A 14,742-nucleotide genomic window follows, 5' to 3' on the forward strand; every position below is an offset into this window, starting at 1 on the left:
AAGCTTGGGACGTCGTCGGTGCCGAACTCTCTTGGAATGGAGCGACGGGAACAATTCAAAATGTATTGATCCCGTATTGATCATAATTCTCTGTTGAGAGGCAGTCTGAAGGACAAGTGCATCCAGAATCCTGGAGTTGGAAGCAGCCTCTAAGGTCATCGAGTCCAACTCCCTTGATCAAGGCAGAAATCCAAGTCGAACAGATAGCTATGCAGTTTTCTCTTGAAGGCCTCCCACCTCAGAGCGCTCACCATCTCCCGAGGGAATTGGCTCCATCGCCGTACTGCTCTAACAGTTAAGAAGGTTTTCCTAGCATTGTCATAAACTTTCCCCAGTGAGCTTTCTTTGAAATTATGCTTCTTACGGAATGGCATCGATTGAGTTCAGACGGCTGAGTAAGATCCGACATGCCGTGGGCCTCTGCTGTGTTCAGACTGGGTCATCTACGCTCTTAAGGCACTGTGGAGCTATACGCTCCCTAACAAAAATTACATCGATCCAGGTTGTAGCTGCTCTGCCACCCTTAAATGAACTGGGATATTCAGGCTCACATAGAAGACACATCATCGAATGGGATTCTACCTGTTTTATAATGGTATTGCCATTTATGCCATCATGTTCATAGCCCAAAATGTTGCTATGGAATGAGCCACTGCTATCTCTTCCTTTCCGCACGTCACACTTCCTTCAAAGAGTCTGGAGAGAGAGAGAGAGAGAGAGAGAGAGAGAGAACCCTGTATGCATAACTAATATAAAGAAATGCACATGGTACGGTTTTCTCCTCTGAGGGATAGCCAAGACAAAGCAGAAACAATCAGCAAGTCTTGGTGGGCCTTCAGTCTAGAATGATCTTTTTTCCAGTGTGAGTTTTCATGGATTGCAAGCCGATTCTTCAGACCCATTGGGTGAAATATTTAGGGACAGGTTTATGTGCCGTGGATTCAGAAAACAAGCTGTTCACTTCCTGGCTCAGTATTTATGTTTTTGCAATTTCAGGAGAACTCATTGCAGGAAGTTTAACTACTCAGGTTGTGCCAGGATCTTGATGTTGTCTACCCTCTTGAACCTTGTTCCTGGTGTCATGCATATACAGTATATATACACACACACACACGGTGACATCATCTCTTTTGGGCACATAGAGCCACACAACAGGATTCCAAGCCAAAGAGTGAGATGTTTAGCCTAAGATATATATATGGATTTTTTTGCTGTTGATCTGTTCCCAACTGTAAGTAATTAAACATTTTTATTCTTTGTCCCACGAAACATCTTGGAATGAGTTACTGAGACCTTAAGTGACAGTTAATGAGAAAAGGGTGGACTATCCGGGGAAGTGGTGCCTATTCTCCTCTGTGTTGTATTTTTTACCAAAAGTTTAAAATTCTGCAACAAAAAAAAATGTGGTATCTTCCCAGCCCCAGCCCCAGCCCCAAAGAGAGAGAAAGCTTATGCTTTTTAAAAGGAGCCTGAATAGGGCTGATGGTGTCGCCCTTGATTTTCTAGATTCACCCCTCGATTTCAGTGGCTTCTTATTTTGGCACCCTGGAGCAAAGTCTGTGTTGCTCCATTCTAGTTACAGCTTCGTGGAGGGGGGTTGTTGTTCTGGGCACACAAGGCACACACACAAGGGAGCGTGAGTGACATTTCCCACCCCACCTTGGTCTAAAGAGCTTAGAGAAATTGAAATAGATGGACGATATGATCCAAAGCCAGGGACCCTCGCCCTTCCACTGCCGGCCTGAGTTAATGGCTTGAGCTGCCCATTAGAAATTAACACCTGCGCCCACCGACCCCCTTTCATGCCCATGGCAAGTGATGCACATTCAGGGGTGCAAGAGCCCTTCCGGAGGGGCCCAGAGTGAGGGAGGTGCCGAGGCACAAAAGGGAGAGCAGCCTGCCATTTCGATTTTAAAAATAGCAACGGAATTAGCTAATTAGATCTCTCCAGGGAGCAGATCCCAGCAGGGAGAAAGCCAAGCAGAAGCTGCAGGAATCCGAAGGCAGGAACAAAATGGAGAAAGATGGCCAGTCTCCTCCGAAGCCGTCTTCTTTTTACCCCTTTGGCATCTTCTCTTGCCCTCTGAATACCATGAAATCTTGATGGGTAGCTCCCTGGGGTAGGTGCGTTTCCACTGCCCATGTTCCTCTGACAGAGGCTGCCAAGAGCACAGCCTCCGTCAGGCTTTCCAGCAATCAGACCAGTTCGCTTGCCTTTGCAGTAATTCGGGACAATCATGGGCTGTCCACAGCTCCATCTGGAAGTGAATAAAGGCCCATCATTCCAGACTGAACCGCTGTACAGGAGAGGAGCTGCAGAGCGCTGCCTCTCAAAAGCTTCTGGTCAAATGACACACTGGTGGCGGCCGTCCACCGTCCCATGGCTTTGATTTGCTCCTTCCCTATCAGAAGGATTCAGTGCGCTGTACTGTGTTAGGCTGAAGGTCCTGGGCCCATGGTATGGAAGAAGGACAATGCAACTCCAGGAGGTTTCTCAGAGCGAGATACCATGATGTTATTTGTTGGAATGCCAAAAGGGTTTCTCTGTGCCATGGCGAGGGAAAGAGGTGATAACAAGGCTTTCAAGTTTAACTAGATTACCGAGAGAATCATGGAGAACGAGGGAAACCAGCAAAGTTCAAATTATTTTTCTTTTGCTTCTCGCTAGCATTGGTGGGTTGGTTGTGCAGTTGGTTTTTCAGCCAGTGAGGATATAGAAACCATGTCCCGCTATAGAAATTGAATGAATAAATAAATAAATAATAAACCAACAAAACAAACTCTCAGGAGCACCCAAAATGCCTAGAAAAGGCAGCAGGAAAAGAGGGACATGAGATGGATTGACTCAGTAAACTGAGAAGGATGGTTAATGATGAAAGGATCTTCTCTGGAGGATCTTAATTGATAGGATCGCCATTAAGTGACTCGGCAGCACATTGAAAAACACAAGCCGTGAGGATTTACTGCCTGTTAAGTCTTGAAAAGCAACGGTTTCGCTACCTTCACACAACTATTTTTTTAAATTAGGAATCTATAGGCGAGATTAAGAGGGGAAAGACCCAGGATCCAAGCATCTCCCCTTTTCCTCTCTCTCTCTCTTTCTTTCTCAAAGGAAAAGGAGATGCTAAGGAAGGGTGAAGATGAAGGAGAAGGCATGGGCGGGCAGAGTGAGCCCACCCACCCCCACCTTGTGGGTCCACCATCACGGCTGTCCCCCTCCCTCTCTCTCTACCCAGCCCTGTCCGCTTTCAGGCCCCCTGCTGCAACCCAAGATACACGGTCCTGCAAACTGGCATGTTCAAGCTTCGGCTGGAGGAAGAAGAGGAAGGCGATGGTCTTCCATAAAGTCCAGGTGAAGGAGGCCATTCAAAGCAGCTTTGGTAATAGCACACCCCCCTGCCCCCGGCAGAAGAACTTCCTGGCTGATGCAATTTTATAGGGTTGTTTGGTGAGCAACGCGAGCCGGAGGGCAGTGCGTGCTTGTATACACAAAAAGCCCTAGCCGAGAGCTGTGTTGTTGTCAAACTCTAGCATTTGAAATCTTACAAACGTTGCTCATAATTCGTACAACGACCAGGCCAGGCTGGCCATCATGAACCATTCCCAAGGGACACACTAGGGCTTAGAAAATGTGGTATTAGCTTATCTCGGATCTTCCTGGTGGAATCGAGCTTTTTCCATGTAAACACAGACATGCTTCCAGTTGCAGCCTGATTTTGGTCATGAGGACTAGCAGCATGCTTTTTGACTGAGTGCTTCGGGGCACCTTCTGGGCCCTTGCTTTTGGGGGTTGAATAGATGGTATGGTACGGGCTGGTGTCGCTCACGTTTTGTGCACGTTTTCCCAGCCAGGCGACAGAACCAGCAGGAGCCACGACTGTACAGATAAGTCCTGTGAACCCATTCCCCTGTACCAAACGATCAGCCGGTCGTGTTTTATTGTGGGATAAAATGTTTTTAAAATGAAATGCCATCTGTGTGGTACAGATTCTGGTAGCCAGAATCCTATTGCTTACTTAGGCTGTTGTACGTGCAATAGGGTAAATTGCAGGCACAGATTTTGCTAGTTAACAGGCGGCCGCCCCTCGTGCCACCCTGGACTGGCCAGAAAGACGAACAAGGGGGTCCCGGGTCAAATCAAGCCTGAACTCTCTCTCTCTCTCTGGAGGCCAAAATGATGAAACCAAACCTACTTGGGGCACATCAGGAGAAGGCAGGATTCTCTGGAAAAGACAATAACGCTGGGAAAAGTAGAAGGCAGCGGGGAAAGAGGAAAGACCAAATACAAGATGTTTTGACTCCCTCAAGGAAACCACAGGCTTGCGTTTGAAAGAGCTGAGCAGGGCTGTTGAGGAGAGGGGATTCTGGAGATGGCCCATTCACAGGGCGGCCATAAGTTGGAAGCAACAATAATTTTTAATGCGATGTTAAGCCAAGACAGAAGGAAGGAATTTCATCAATGGAATGCATCTTCCAGCCAAGGGGCTTCGTCATGCTATGAGCGCAGGGGTGGAACACGCCCCAGGGATCTTAACCTGAGCGAGAAGAAGAGATTGTTTCATGTTCTCTCCTGGGAAAGAAGCTCCCCCCCCCCCCGGAAAACACACCTTTACTTTCCGGGCCCTCTCCAAGTACAGGGGCCCAGCGGGAGCAGGCGACACCCGATCAACGGCTGGCCCTGGTGTTGCTGCATTATGACAAGAGGCTGGCATCCATCCTCTGCCCGGGGAGGGAAAGGGAGCAGGGACGTGGTGTCCAGCTGGCAGCCGCCCGATGGGAGGTCAGTCTGTGGGGGCGGCTGGGCGCTCTTGGCCTTTGGCCACCCGCCGGCTCCCCTCGGCTCCCCCTCTCCGCCCCCGGTGGAGTCAGGGCTGCTCCCACTGCCCAGTCAGCTTTTGGCAGGAGCCCGGCGGAAGATGGCTCTCCGCTCTCAGGGCCTCCTCCTTCCTCATTAAAAAGGAAGTTTATAATGAGAACAAAGGCCTGCTTCAATGAAGCTTTGGCCTCTCGCTTTTTCTGCCACCGGCTGGACCGGGCTGTTGCAAAGGCCTCTCGCCGGTGCTTGGTCACTGTCCCATGAAGGCCCGAGTGATTCCAATTAAATCGGAGGCTTCCCTTCCTGTCCTGGTCTCCCTGGGAATGGTCTTCTGCTGGTCTCCAGATAGAAGCATCTTGGCCTCCAGCACCGAAAGAGATAGCCAGCTAGACAGGCTGCCCGTCCACCTGCATGCCCAGGTATATTTTTCCCTACCCTAATTTTTCAAGATTTGTGCTTAGGTTTCTACTCTCGGGCTCTCTTCCTTCCTCCTCCTCTCTTTGAGGTTTCTTCTAGCTCCTCCCTTTTAGCTTTGGCAGACGCAGGTTTTCATACATGGGAGCCAACTCTAGGGAGCCCGTGCAACCAGGGTAGCTGTCCTTTTTTTCCCCCCTCCTGCGTTATCATCAAATGGGTTTCCTGAGTTAATAAGCAGCAAGCTTCATTTCTGCCCTCTTAACTGTTCTCCAGATCAGTTATCCCTCTCTTCTGTGGTTACAGACTCAGCACCGGGACCCTGCACTCTCTGCAAGGAAAAAGAGATCAAGACATCTTGAACAGCCGCCGTTACATTCAAAGCCAGAATTCAGTACTTTAGGTATTCTTAGGTCCTCCAGAAGGCCATTTTTTAAAATGCAATGTATTTTACTCAGCTGTAATAGGTTTGTTCATTTTAGGTCACTTGTGGAATTGCTTTGTTTTCAATCGTTTCGGCATATGTGAACACCTCTGTAGGTGTAAATTGTGTCTGTGGGGGTTTGTCATTCCCTGGTGTGTCTTCCCCGCTATCCCTCTGCCTTTCCCTCCTTGGGAAACCTAGTCAATATCTCTAGTCAATGTCAGCCCTGGCTCCATTGCTCTCTCCTTATCCTTCCCTGTGTTAGCCTGTATGTCTGTTCTCTGTGCGAGTGTAGGACTGCAGCGAAACCTCTGTTTTAAATTCCCCCCCCATCTGTCATTCTGTACTAGCACTATGCCAGATTGCAATAAATTAAAATATAATGGTGTAATTAAAAATAACACCACAGCAGCCGCTGGTGGTTTGAGAGGCAGCCAGCACGAGGTTCCAGCAGGGAAGAGGTAGTGCTGGGATACCCTTGGCTTTAAAAGCAGGAGAGCAAAGGTCTCCCTCCTGCGGGGACCCCCTGCCTGGAGGTTTGCCTTCCCTCCTAGAGAAACGGAGCCATTCCCAGGGGACGTCAGCCCGGGACCTGTCGGCCTTAAGAGAGGCCCACTGACCCCCCAGGTTCCAGAGCGGAGGCCTGGCGGTGCTGGTCTCCTGCCCATCCTTTACAGCAGAGAAGGTGCAGGTAGGACCTTTGGGTAGGGTCATTGCCAAAAACAGACCTCCGGCCTGGGATCCCTTGTCCGGGTCTTTTGGGGTCGCTTTCCAGCCAGGTTGACTCCTCCCGGAGGGGATGAAGCCCTGGTTTGCCTCCAATCCCACGGAGAGGGTCTTGTGGATGGGGTAGTGGTGGTGGTGGTCAAGAGGAGCCGTCCTCGGACCTTCCCTCCGGCCCACGAGGCTCTCCTCGCCCCAGCCCCCAATGCAATCTATGGGACCCTTTCTCCTTCCGAGTCAATGTGTCTTTTTGTTACACGGCTGGGGTTTGGAAGCCGAGGAGGCTGAAGAGACAATGCGACCCATTGTTCCTTTTCAGCAACATCTCCCGGCCCCAGAGAAGGAGAGAGAGAGAGAGAGAGAGATGGTAGCAGAGGGTGCAGGGGGTGGGAGCCGGCGGGTGGAAGAGCTGGCCGGTATAGAAATAGAGGATGGAGGGGGGGGGGGGACGGACAGGAGAGGAAAGGCAGCAACACACAGGAACCCAGGCCTGCCAACCAGCTATGTGAGAGCACGGTCGGTCACAATGCAGGGGCCGAGCACTGAATTTGCAACTTGTGCATCGAACAATAGCTCAGGGTGGTTGGTGGCAGTGGCGGTGGAATATCCATCTCTACACTCTGATATTTGACTGGAAAGCGATCCAAAGACGGGTTCCATGTCTCCGTGCCAGCCGAGGCGGCTAGAAAAACAAGCCACTTGCCCTGCACCCCTTGCCTCTAAACACAGCTTGACGTGCAAAATCAGCAGGCGAGGTTTTCCATGGCTGGGAGGCAAAAAAAAGGCGAAAGGCCAGCCTTGATTTAGGCAAGACCATGGAAACGATGGTCTTTTGAGGGCGAGAGGAGAAGGGAGCGACAGACGACGAGATGGCTGGACAGTGTCATCGAAGCGACCAACATGACTTTGACCCAACTCCGGGAGGCAGTGGAAGATAGGAGGGCCTGGCAGGCTCTGGTCCATGGGGGGGTCACAAAGAGTTGGACACAACTAAACAACAACAAATGGAAATGATTGGAATGTGGCCATTGCCTCATTGAAAGCAGGGGAGTATGTGAATGTCCCTGCATATGCAGGACTAGTCCCAGGACAGATAAATTATTTGGACAGACCTGGCAAGATTTGATCTTTTCTGCTGATCTCTGCAGAAAGCATAGGAGCAACCCTGCGTTGAATGTCAACCCTCACGGTGCTGGGAAATTCAAGGACCACACACCACCGTCTTGCCACACTCTGGGGGGGGGGGGATCCCATCCTTTGGGAACCAAAACAGAAGAGGCAGAGTTCAGGTTCCCAGTAACCAGAAATGGGAAATTCTGATCTCTCAGCACTTCAGAGGCAAAAAAAAGAGAGCCCTAACTTGTGTATTGGCCCACAGACGTTTAGCATTAGCGAAGTGCATATCTCCAGGAAGGTTTATGGGATCAAGATTTTGCAGGCTTCATTGCCAGTGCTCATAATGCAACTGTCAGCTCTGTATACCATTTTACACTGCTCCTGCTCCCTACTACTATGTGTGTAAACGCGTGGCCTAAGCAATATTTTCCATGGCTTTGAAGAAATGGATTGAAAACCCAAAAAGCCGACAAGATGGAGGGATGGAGGGATGGATGGACGGATCCCTTCCTCCCTTCCAAAAGAGTAGATTCAAACAACACAACCACACCGGCTTCCTTCCTTCCTGCTTCTTTCTGTCTTTTCTAGGCTTCCGGCCAAACCAGCTGAAAGGGGAGCCTTAGAAACTCCACCCCAAACTCGCAGTTCCTATGGGCTCTTAACTTTAGAGGCTAAACCGCAAGACTTCACCTGTCAAAGCTGTTCACCTTCCATCCAACTCCTGGTCCTTGGACCACAACATCTTCACCACGACTCCTTTCCTCCCTGTGTTTTTCTATTTTCGGCTGGTGGGAAATGGACATGATCTGAGCTGAATCGAGACTCAGCGCCTGAACCGGAAAAAAAGTTGTTACTCTTTGGATTTAGAAAAGTGGAACAATGTCACTGAGCATACGCAGAGTGCATTCTTAGTCCAGAGTTGTGGAGTTGGTATCTGGCATTAACGTGAAGGAGATGTAGGGATTTTTATTTTTTTTAAAAATCAATCTTTGATTTAATACCATTCATTGACCAAACTGGGGGGTGGAAGCTAGAAGAAAAAGCATTTGTATATAAATAGAATAAACAGGCTTCTGTGATATTTTTTGCTAGAATTTAGGACTGGTCACGAAAAATGGTTTGTGCTGATTTGTGATTTAGGATAAGTTAGAAGTGTTTATATTACTTTTTAAAAGAAATAGACATTTACATTTAACAGAAGTACAACGTTCCTTTAATTTTTCAATTCGATTCAGTTTTAATTTAAGTTTAAATCGGGAATCGTTGCTGCTGCTGTTGTTGCTTCAAAAGGGGGAATGGAATGATGGAGAAAAGACTCAAGGGTTTCCTGGAAATCAAACAGGGAACCGATGCTGTAAAGCTGAGGAACTCCGAATTATTTGCAAGCTTCAATTCTCTGGCCTGACGTCCAGTCCTGCTGAAACACCAGCTCATCAATGGCCAAGAGGCGCATGTGTGCATGGGTGTGTGTGTGTGTGGGATCTCCCTTTTCAAAGCAAGAGTGAAAGTACACTAAGGGAAGTCTCAGACGGCCAGATTAATCTCTGGAAAACCAGGGACTTTTGCTTATTCTGGTTTGACAACCGACAGCCTTGGTTTCCTGAACGAGTGAAGTTCAGAGAAAGGGCTGTTTTTTTCTGACCACGGGCCTTCTCTATCCGCCCACCTGAGTCATTTCTGCAGATATGCCAGCGATAGCAACACCTGCTCAGAGATATCCTCCTCCTTCTTTTGAGCAAAAGAGGAAAGGAAGAAAGACACGCAGAGAGAGCATCCACATGGAGGACACTTGCCAGGATTGGTCTTCAACACACACACCCCTCCGCCCTACAAAGGGGTTTAGGCTCTAAAAAAAGAACACAGCAGATGGGGTGGGGACAAAGGAGCGGGATTTAGAAGCAGGAAGAAAATGCCGCTATTGTCGCTCCCAGATTGCTTGGATTATAGGCCACGGCCAGGGAAGGCGCAGACCCCCCAGATCACCTTGCGTGGCAGCTCCCATCGTCCTTCACTGTTCACTGGCTAGGATGGATGGGGCGTGTAGTCCAGCCACCTCTGGAAAGCCACCCATCCTTGGTTCGGGTTTGGCTGCAAGAGGAAATGGCCATGGGGTGTTGTTTGGGAACAAGGGGGGTGCTGGTGAGTGGTGGCACCCCCGTGGAAAGCTTTCTGGGATGCCCTGGCAAGCCTAAGGGCAGTAAAGGATAAAGGGTGGAGTTGATTTAGGGGAACAGCAAAGCTCGGAAGGAGCCGAGGGGCAGGTGCTGATCTTCTGAATCAGGTATTTCCAGGTCAGAATGTCTTGTTTGGGGAATTTTTGAAACAAAACAAGTGAAAGTGGCTCATTGCTTTGGATGTAACTTTTCTTCCACCATTTTACACCACAAGAAGATGCAGAATTTTATGAAAGCAGGAGGAAGCAAAGGCGATTGTATGCTCGGGTCCGTGTAATATGCATTCATTTCTCTCCTCCCTGGTTTGGCTTTTCACAGTCTTTGGGCCTCTCCAGACTCTCCTGGACCCTGCTTCAAATTTCACTCCAGCAAAATAAAATAATAATGATGATTTTGAAACCTCCAGAGGCTGCAGCCCGCCTCCCAAACAGGTCTCCAACCCGTCGTTTAGCCCCAAAATCGAAAACAAAGCAAAAAATGTAAAAAACAAACAGAGAGATTTAAAAAAAGATTTCAAAATCAGGAGTGGGCTTCTGCTCCATGTAGCTTTCATCCATTTCAGGGTTTTTTAATCAAACGGTGTCCCACCCACCCACCCCCCGAAGACCCTGGGGGGCAGAACACTATCCAGGAGACCTTCCCGAGCTGCCCACCCACCATATTATAAGGGACTGCAGAGGCAGGACAGGAAACCTGGATGCTGGTCCTCTCTCCTGTGCAGAACGGGTAACAAATAACAGATCGACCCTCCAGAGAGGGTTCCGGAATGTTGGCGGCCATTTTTGCTGTTCCTTGCACACCGGAGTTCACCTCTCCTGCTCCCCTTTGCACCTTCTCGCACGGCTGCTGCGAAGATCCGTAGGAAGGCTGCGCTACTTGTCTAGATGGTAGAGGTGGTTTAAAAGAAAAGGGGGGAAACATCAACATCTTTAAGGTTTTCTTAAAGCACCTGACGCTTTAGAGACAACCCACCGAATCCGTGTTGAGTGGACTATCTTTGCAAAAACGTGCAAGGGGTCACATCCTCTATTCCTTGTGCAATGCACACACATATAACACAAGGGGTGCCACGCACCTCCCCGAGAACTCCACTTCTAATGTAGGATGAAACAGACTGTGATAGTAGGGACACATCGGCGACACGAAAGCCTTCCCTTCTTAAATTGGAGACTAATATGACCATTGTATGAGTCGCCATGGAAACGCGGCCTTCCAGCATGGTGCATTGTGCGTGCCACTGGGGACCCCGGCTGGCTTCCTGGGCTGAATCAAAGAGGCCTCTGGGGACACCCCCCCCCAAAAAATTTGTGTGGCCAAGCACAGAAGGTCATTGACACCCACCCGCTCACTTCAACAGCGGCATGCCGGCTGCGAACTGAGATGCCCACCGTTCAGATTTCACCTGCGCTCTGAGTTCAGAGCACGGAGCGCGGCATTAGATTGAGCCAGACTGACAAGAGGCCGGGCAACATCTGGAACCTCGGCCTACTGTAACGTGGTCATAAAAAGGTTCGCCTGCTTTCCCGTGGGCTTGTAAGGAGCACATCTGCATTGCAAGCTTAAATCAGTTTGAAACTGGTCTAACGGCTGCATCCTGCATCGTCTCTTCCCGGCTCCTCTTCCTGAGAGATCTTTAAGAGTCAACATCTGGAGGAAGTACAAAAGCTTTTAAAAATTAAAAAGCTCCAAAGACCTACATCTCCCCCCCCCACCCTGTGTTCCTAGGTTGGGGAGCCCTGTTAGATAAATCTGAAAGTAGTATTTGGGTCTGCCTGCCGTGTAGACATGTCTTGTGTTGAGACAAGGTCTGAGGATGCAGCCGGCACGAAAGACGTGGGGATGATTATCATGCTGTTGTTCCAATTGCTTGCAATTGGATGTGGTCTAGTCAGGACTGGAATGCCCCGAAAAAGGAGCAGATCCGTTCTGTGTTTCGAGGTTTGCTCCTGCCCCATTCAGCACGGGACGACGGATTTGAAGCACGTTGAACCGTTAGGAAGCACATTCTCTTCAATTGTCTGGAAAACTGTGTCACGGATGCAAACACGAGTTTAGGAGCCAGTTGAAAATGGTCTGTTTTAAGGATGCCACACAGGTAGAATTGCAGATGATTGTCCAGTCCTTTCGCCACGAAATCTTTCTTTTCCTTCCTCAACACATGCTCCCAGGAGAAGTGACACGACACCCAATTTCGTCAGGCGGTACTCAATGGATGATCTATTTTAAGGTCTCGATGGGTGTTAAAGTCATTGTTTTCCACAATCCTAGTGTGTAGGAGAACAGATGAAAACGAATTTCATTTATTTATGTACGTCTGCATATTTATAAACCACTCACATCGGAAGACCTCAAGAAGGCAAATGACAATAATAAAACCAGTAATATAAAAACACGGCCTGCGATCAAGATGCCGTGTTTACGTTACCTGTGAAATAGATAAAAGATTGACCCGACCCGGCATAAAATAGGTAATTCGTCAACATTTGGCTTAAAATGAAAAGAGTCAGAGTGCATCTAATCCGCTGGACTCAGAGTCCCGTCTCAAAAGGTTGTGGGATAAAAAGCAGAATTGATCCAGAACATGTAAGCTTGATTTTTCTAACTGGAAGTAGAGGGATGGCTTTTTGGTACGTAGCTACAGGGTTTTCAGTTCAATATTGGATAAAATCCTGTGGCTTAGTGGAGGGAGTTGTAACTAGAGTTAGGCCCGTGGAATCAGTGGGGATTTCATCAGCCAACTCCTTTTTTCGTTCCATCCCACAGATGGAGTAGACCTTCCCCGGTTGCGACTGCTATGCCAAGCACCCAGGTTTTCAGCCGTTCTGTGTTAGCCAGTGTCAGCATGTGCAGTAGAATGAATATAAAATGAAGAGTATTGTGCCCTTTGAAAGACTCACAGATTCCTTTCAGCGGGAACTTTTCTGGATGGATGTGGCTGACGAAGTGGATTGGAATCCACAAAAGGTCCCATTGAAACCAACGCGCTTGGTAGTCTTTAAAGTGCTCCCGTGTTCTAATTTTTGCTATGCATATAGCCTCTGCGCCAACTTTTTTTAAAAATGATCTATTCCATGACCTTTTTTTCCAGGATCTTCTAAAGAAGACCCTGCATTTGAGGACAGCGTACTGGGCGCCATTTTAAATATTGCATTTTAATCAAGCTCTGCATGTTTTGTTTTGGTTTAAAAACAGCTTTCAGGTAACTAAAAAGGGCTGCCCTGTTGCTATTTTGTGCTGCTGTTTTTGGGCAGGTGGGGCTTCTTTTTACACTGTTCCGTAAAATTCGAAGGACCTGTTCTTTCATTCAGCTACCTAACCCGTAAGGAACTGACAATTTCTTGCAAAATGCTGCGAAATAAATAAATATGTCCAATTTGGCTGAAGAGTTTTAGCTGCGATGACCGACTCGTTCGCATGCACTCGCCTGTGTAAAGCTAAGAGTGGAAAGTGTGATTAAATCTTAGGAAAGCTATCTTTTTTGCATGGAGGGGGGGGGCGGGGGCTGAAGATCTCAGAATATCTCAGCCGGTTTGGGGCCTGAACTGGAAAAACCTTAGTTCAGAGCTGGCCTTAACCGTGAACTTCACCAGCTGGCTTCCACCTCCAAGATAAGAAAGATGCCATTTTCGTGATCCTGGCTTAATTAGGAAATTACAGCTGCTGCCTTAAGATCTCCATGTTTCAGCTGGAAACGCCCGGGTAGCTTCTGTGAATAGAAACCAAAGCCAAAGTCACACACATACAAACACACACACACACACACACACACACACACACAAACGGGGGGGGGGAGACTCCTGCTGTCCCCAGCCTGCTGTGCACACTCCGGTGACGGAGGGATCTTTTTGCCGGGAAGACGGGCATGTCCGTAGCCATGGAAACAACAGCTGCTCCTCCGACTCCAGGGTGGCAAAAAGGAGGATGGAGCGCCAGGCTGAGGAGGAAGGGGCTGCTGCGGTGGGAAGAGGGGAGGAGGAGGGAGGAGGGAGGGAGAGGATGCCTGCCTCCCTCCCATCAGGGACGACAAGGTGGGTACCATTCAGACTGGCACAACCCACTAAGGGCACAAAGGTGCAAAGGGTAGCCGTGGGGTTTTCTTAAGGCAGGGGTAGAGAATACGATAACTGGGAATTGGGTGGGTGGGTTTTTTCTCCCAGAACGCGGAGAGGCCTGCTTGTCTCTGGCTCTCGGCCGCCATGCTCTTAGATGCCTCCGAGGACGGTCAAGCCCTCTTCTTCAAGTCTTTGTGAAACCTGGACTCCCTTCCTGGCCTCCGAGGTTTTGCAGTGGCCGAAGCCCTTGGCCCCTTAGCATTTTCATGGGGCCACTGCACCTGACCCCCACGGCATGACCCCCATAGGGCTACAGGTTCCTTCCAAGAGCAGGACCCTTGGTTTGCAAAACAGCCAGGAAGTCAGGATGCAACGGAGGGCCACCCTTGAGCTCACTTAGGGCTTTCCAACGTTTTTACATTTATATGCCACTCAGTACCCTCTATATTAGCAAAGTGTTTGTCATTTACACGGTTGCGGTTATTGCTAATTGATAGGTGGTAACTGAAAACAAATAGCCCAATAATGGAAGGATAAGGTGAACAGGTCGTGCCTATGTATTTACACTCACAACTCCAAAGGCACAATGGATTCGAGAAAAGGCATCGCGGGAGACCCAGAAAGACTCATTCGTTGAACAATGGCTGCAGAACTGACCGAGGGGCCCGCTTCTATAGACGCCGATACCGACTCGACAACCTTCAAATGTTCGCGAAGCAGAGGAGAGTGAAAGCCGAGCCTGTGAAAAGCGCACTCCTGAGCATGCGCACTGCAGTGTTGTGGTTGCAACACATTGTTTAGGAAGGACTCCACACCCTTCACCAAAATAACAAAGAAAACCTGCTTCTCCATGCATCAGTTACTTTCCCAGCCTCTGACGTGTATCTCATTTTACACTGTTGACTTTGGTGCCTTTTCCCCACCATCATTCAGCTTCTTTCATTTATCTATTTATTTATTCATTAAATTTATATCCCGCCCCTCTAGACCATGTCTACTTGGGGTGGCATGTACCCCAAAATG

The sequence above is a fragment of the Pogona vitticeps genome, chromosome 9, assembly GCF_051106095.1.
Source record: "Pogona vitticeps strain Pit_001003342236 chromosome 9, PviZW2.1, whole genome shotgun sequence".
Classification (NCBI taxonomy): domain Eukaryota; kingdom Metazoa; phylum Chordata; class Lepidosauria; order Squamata; family Agamidae; genus Pogona; species Pogona vitticeps.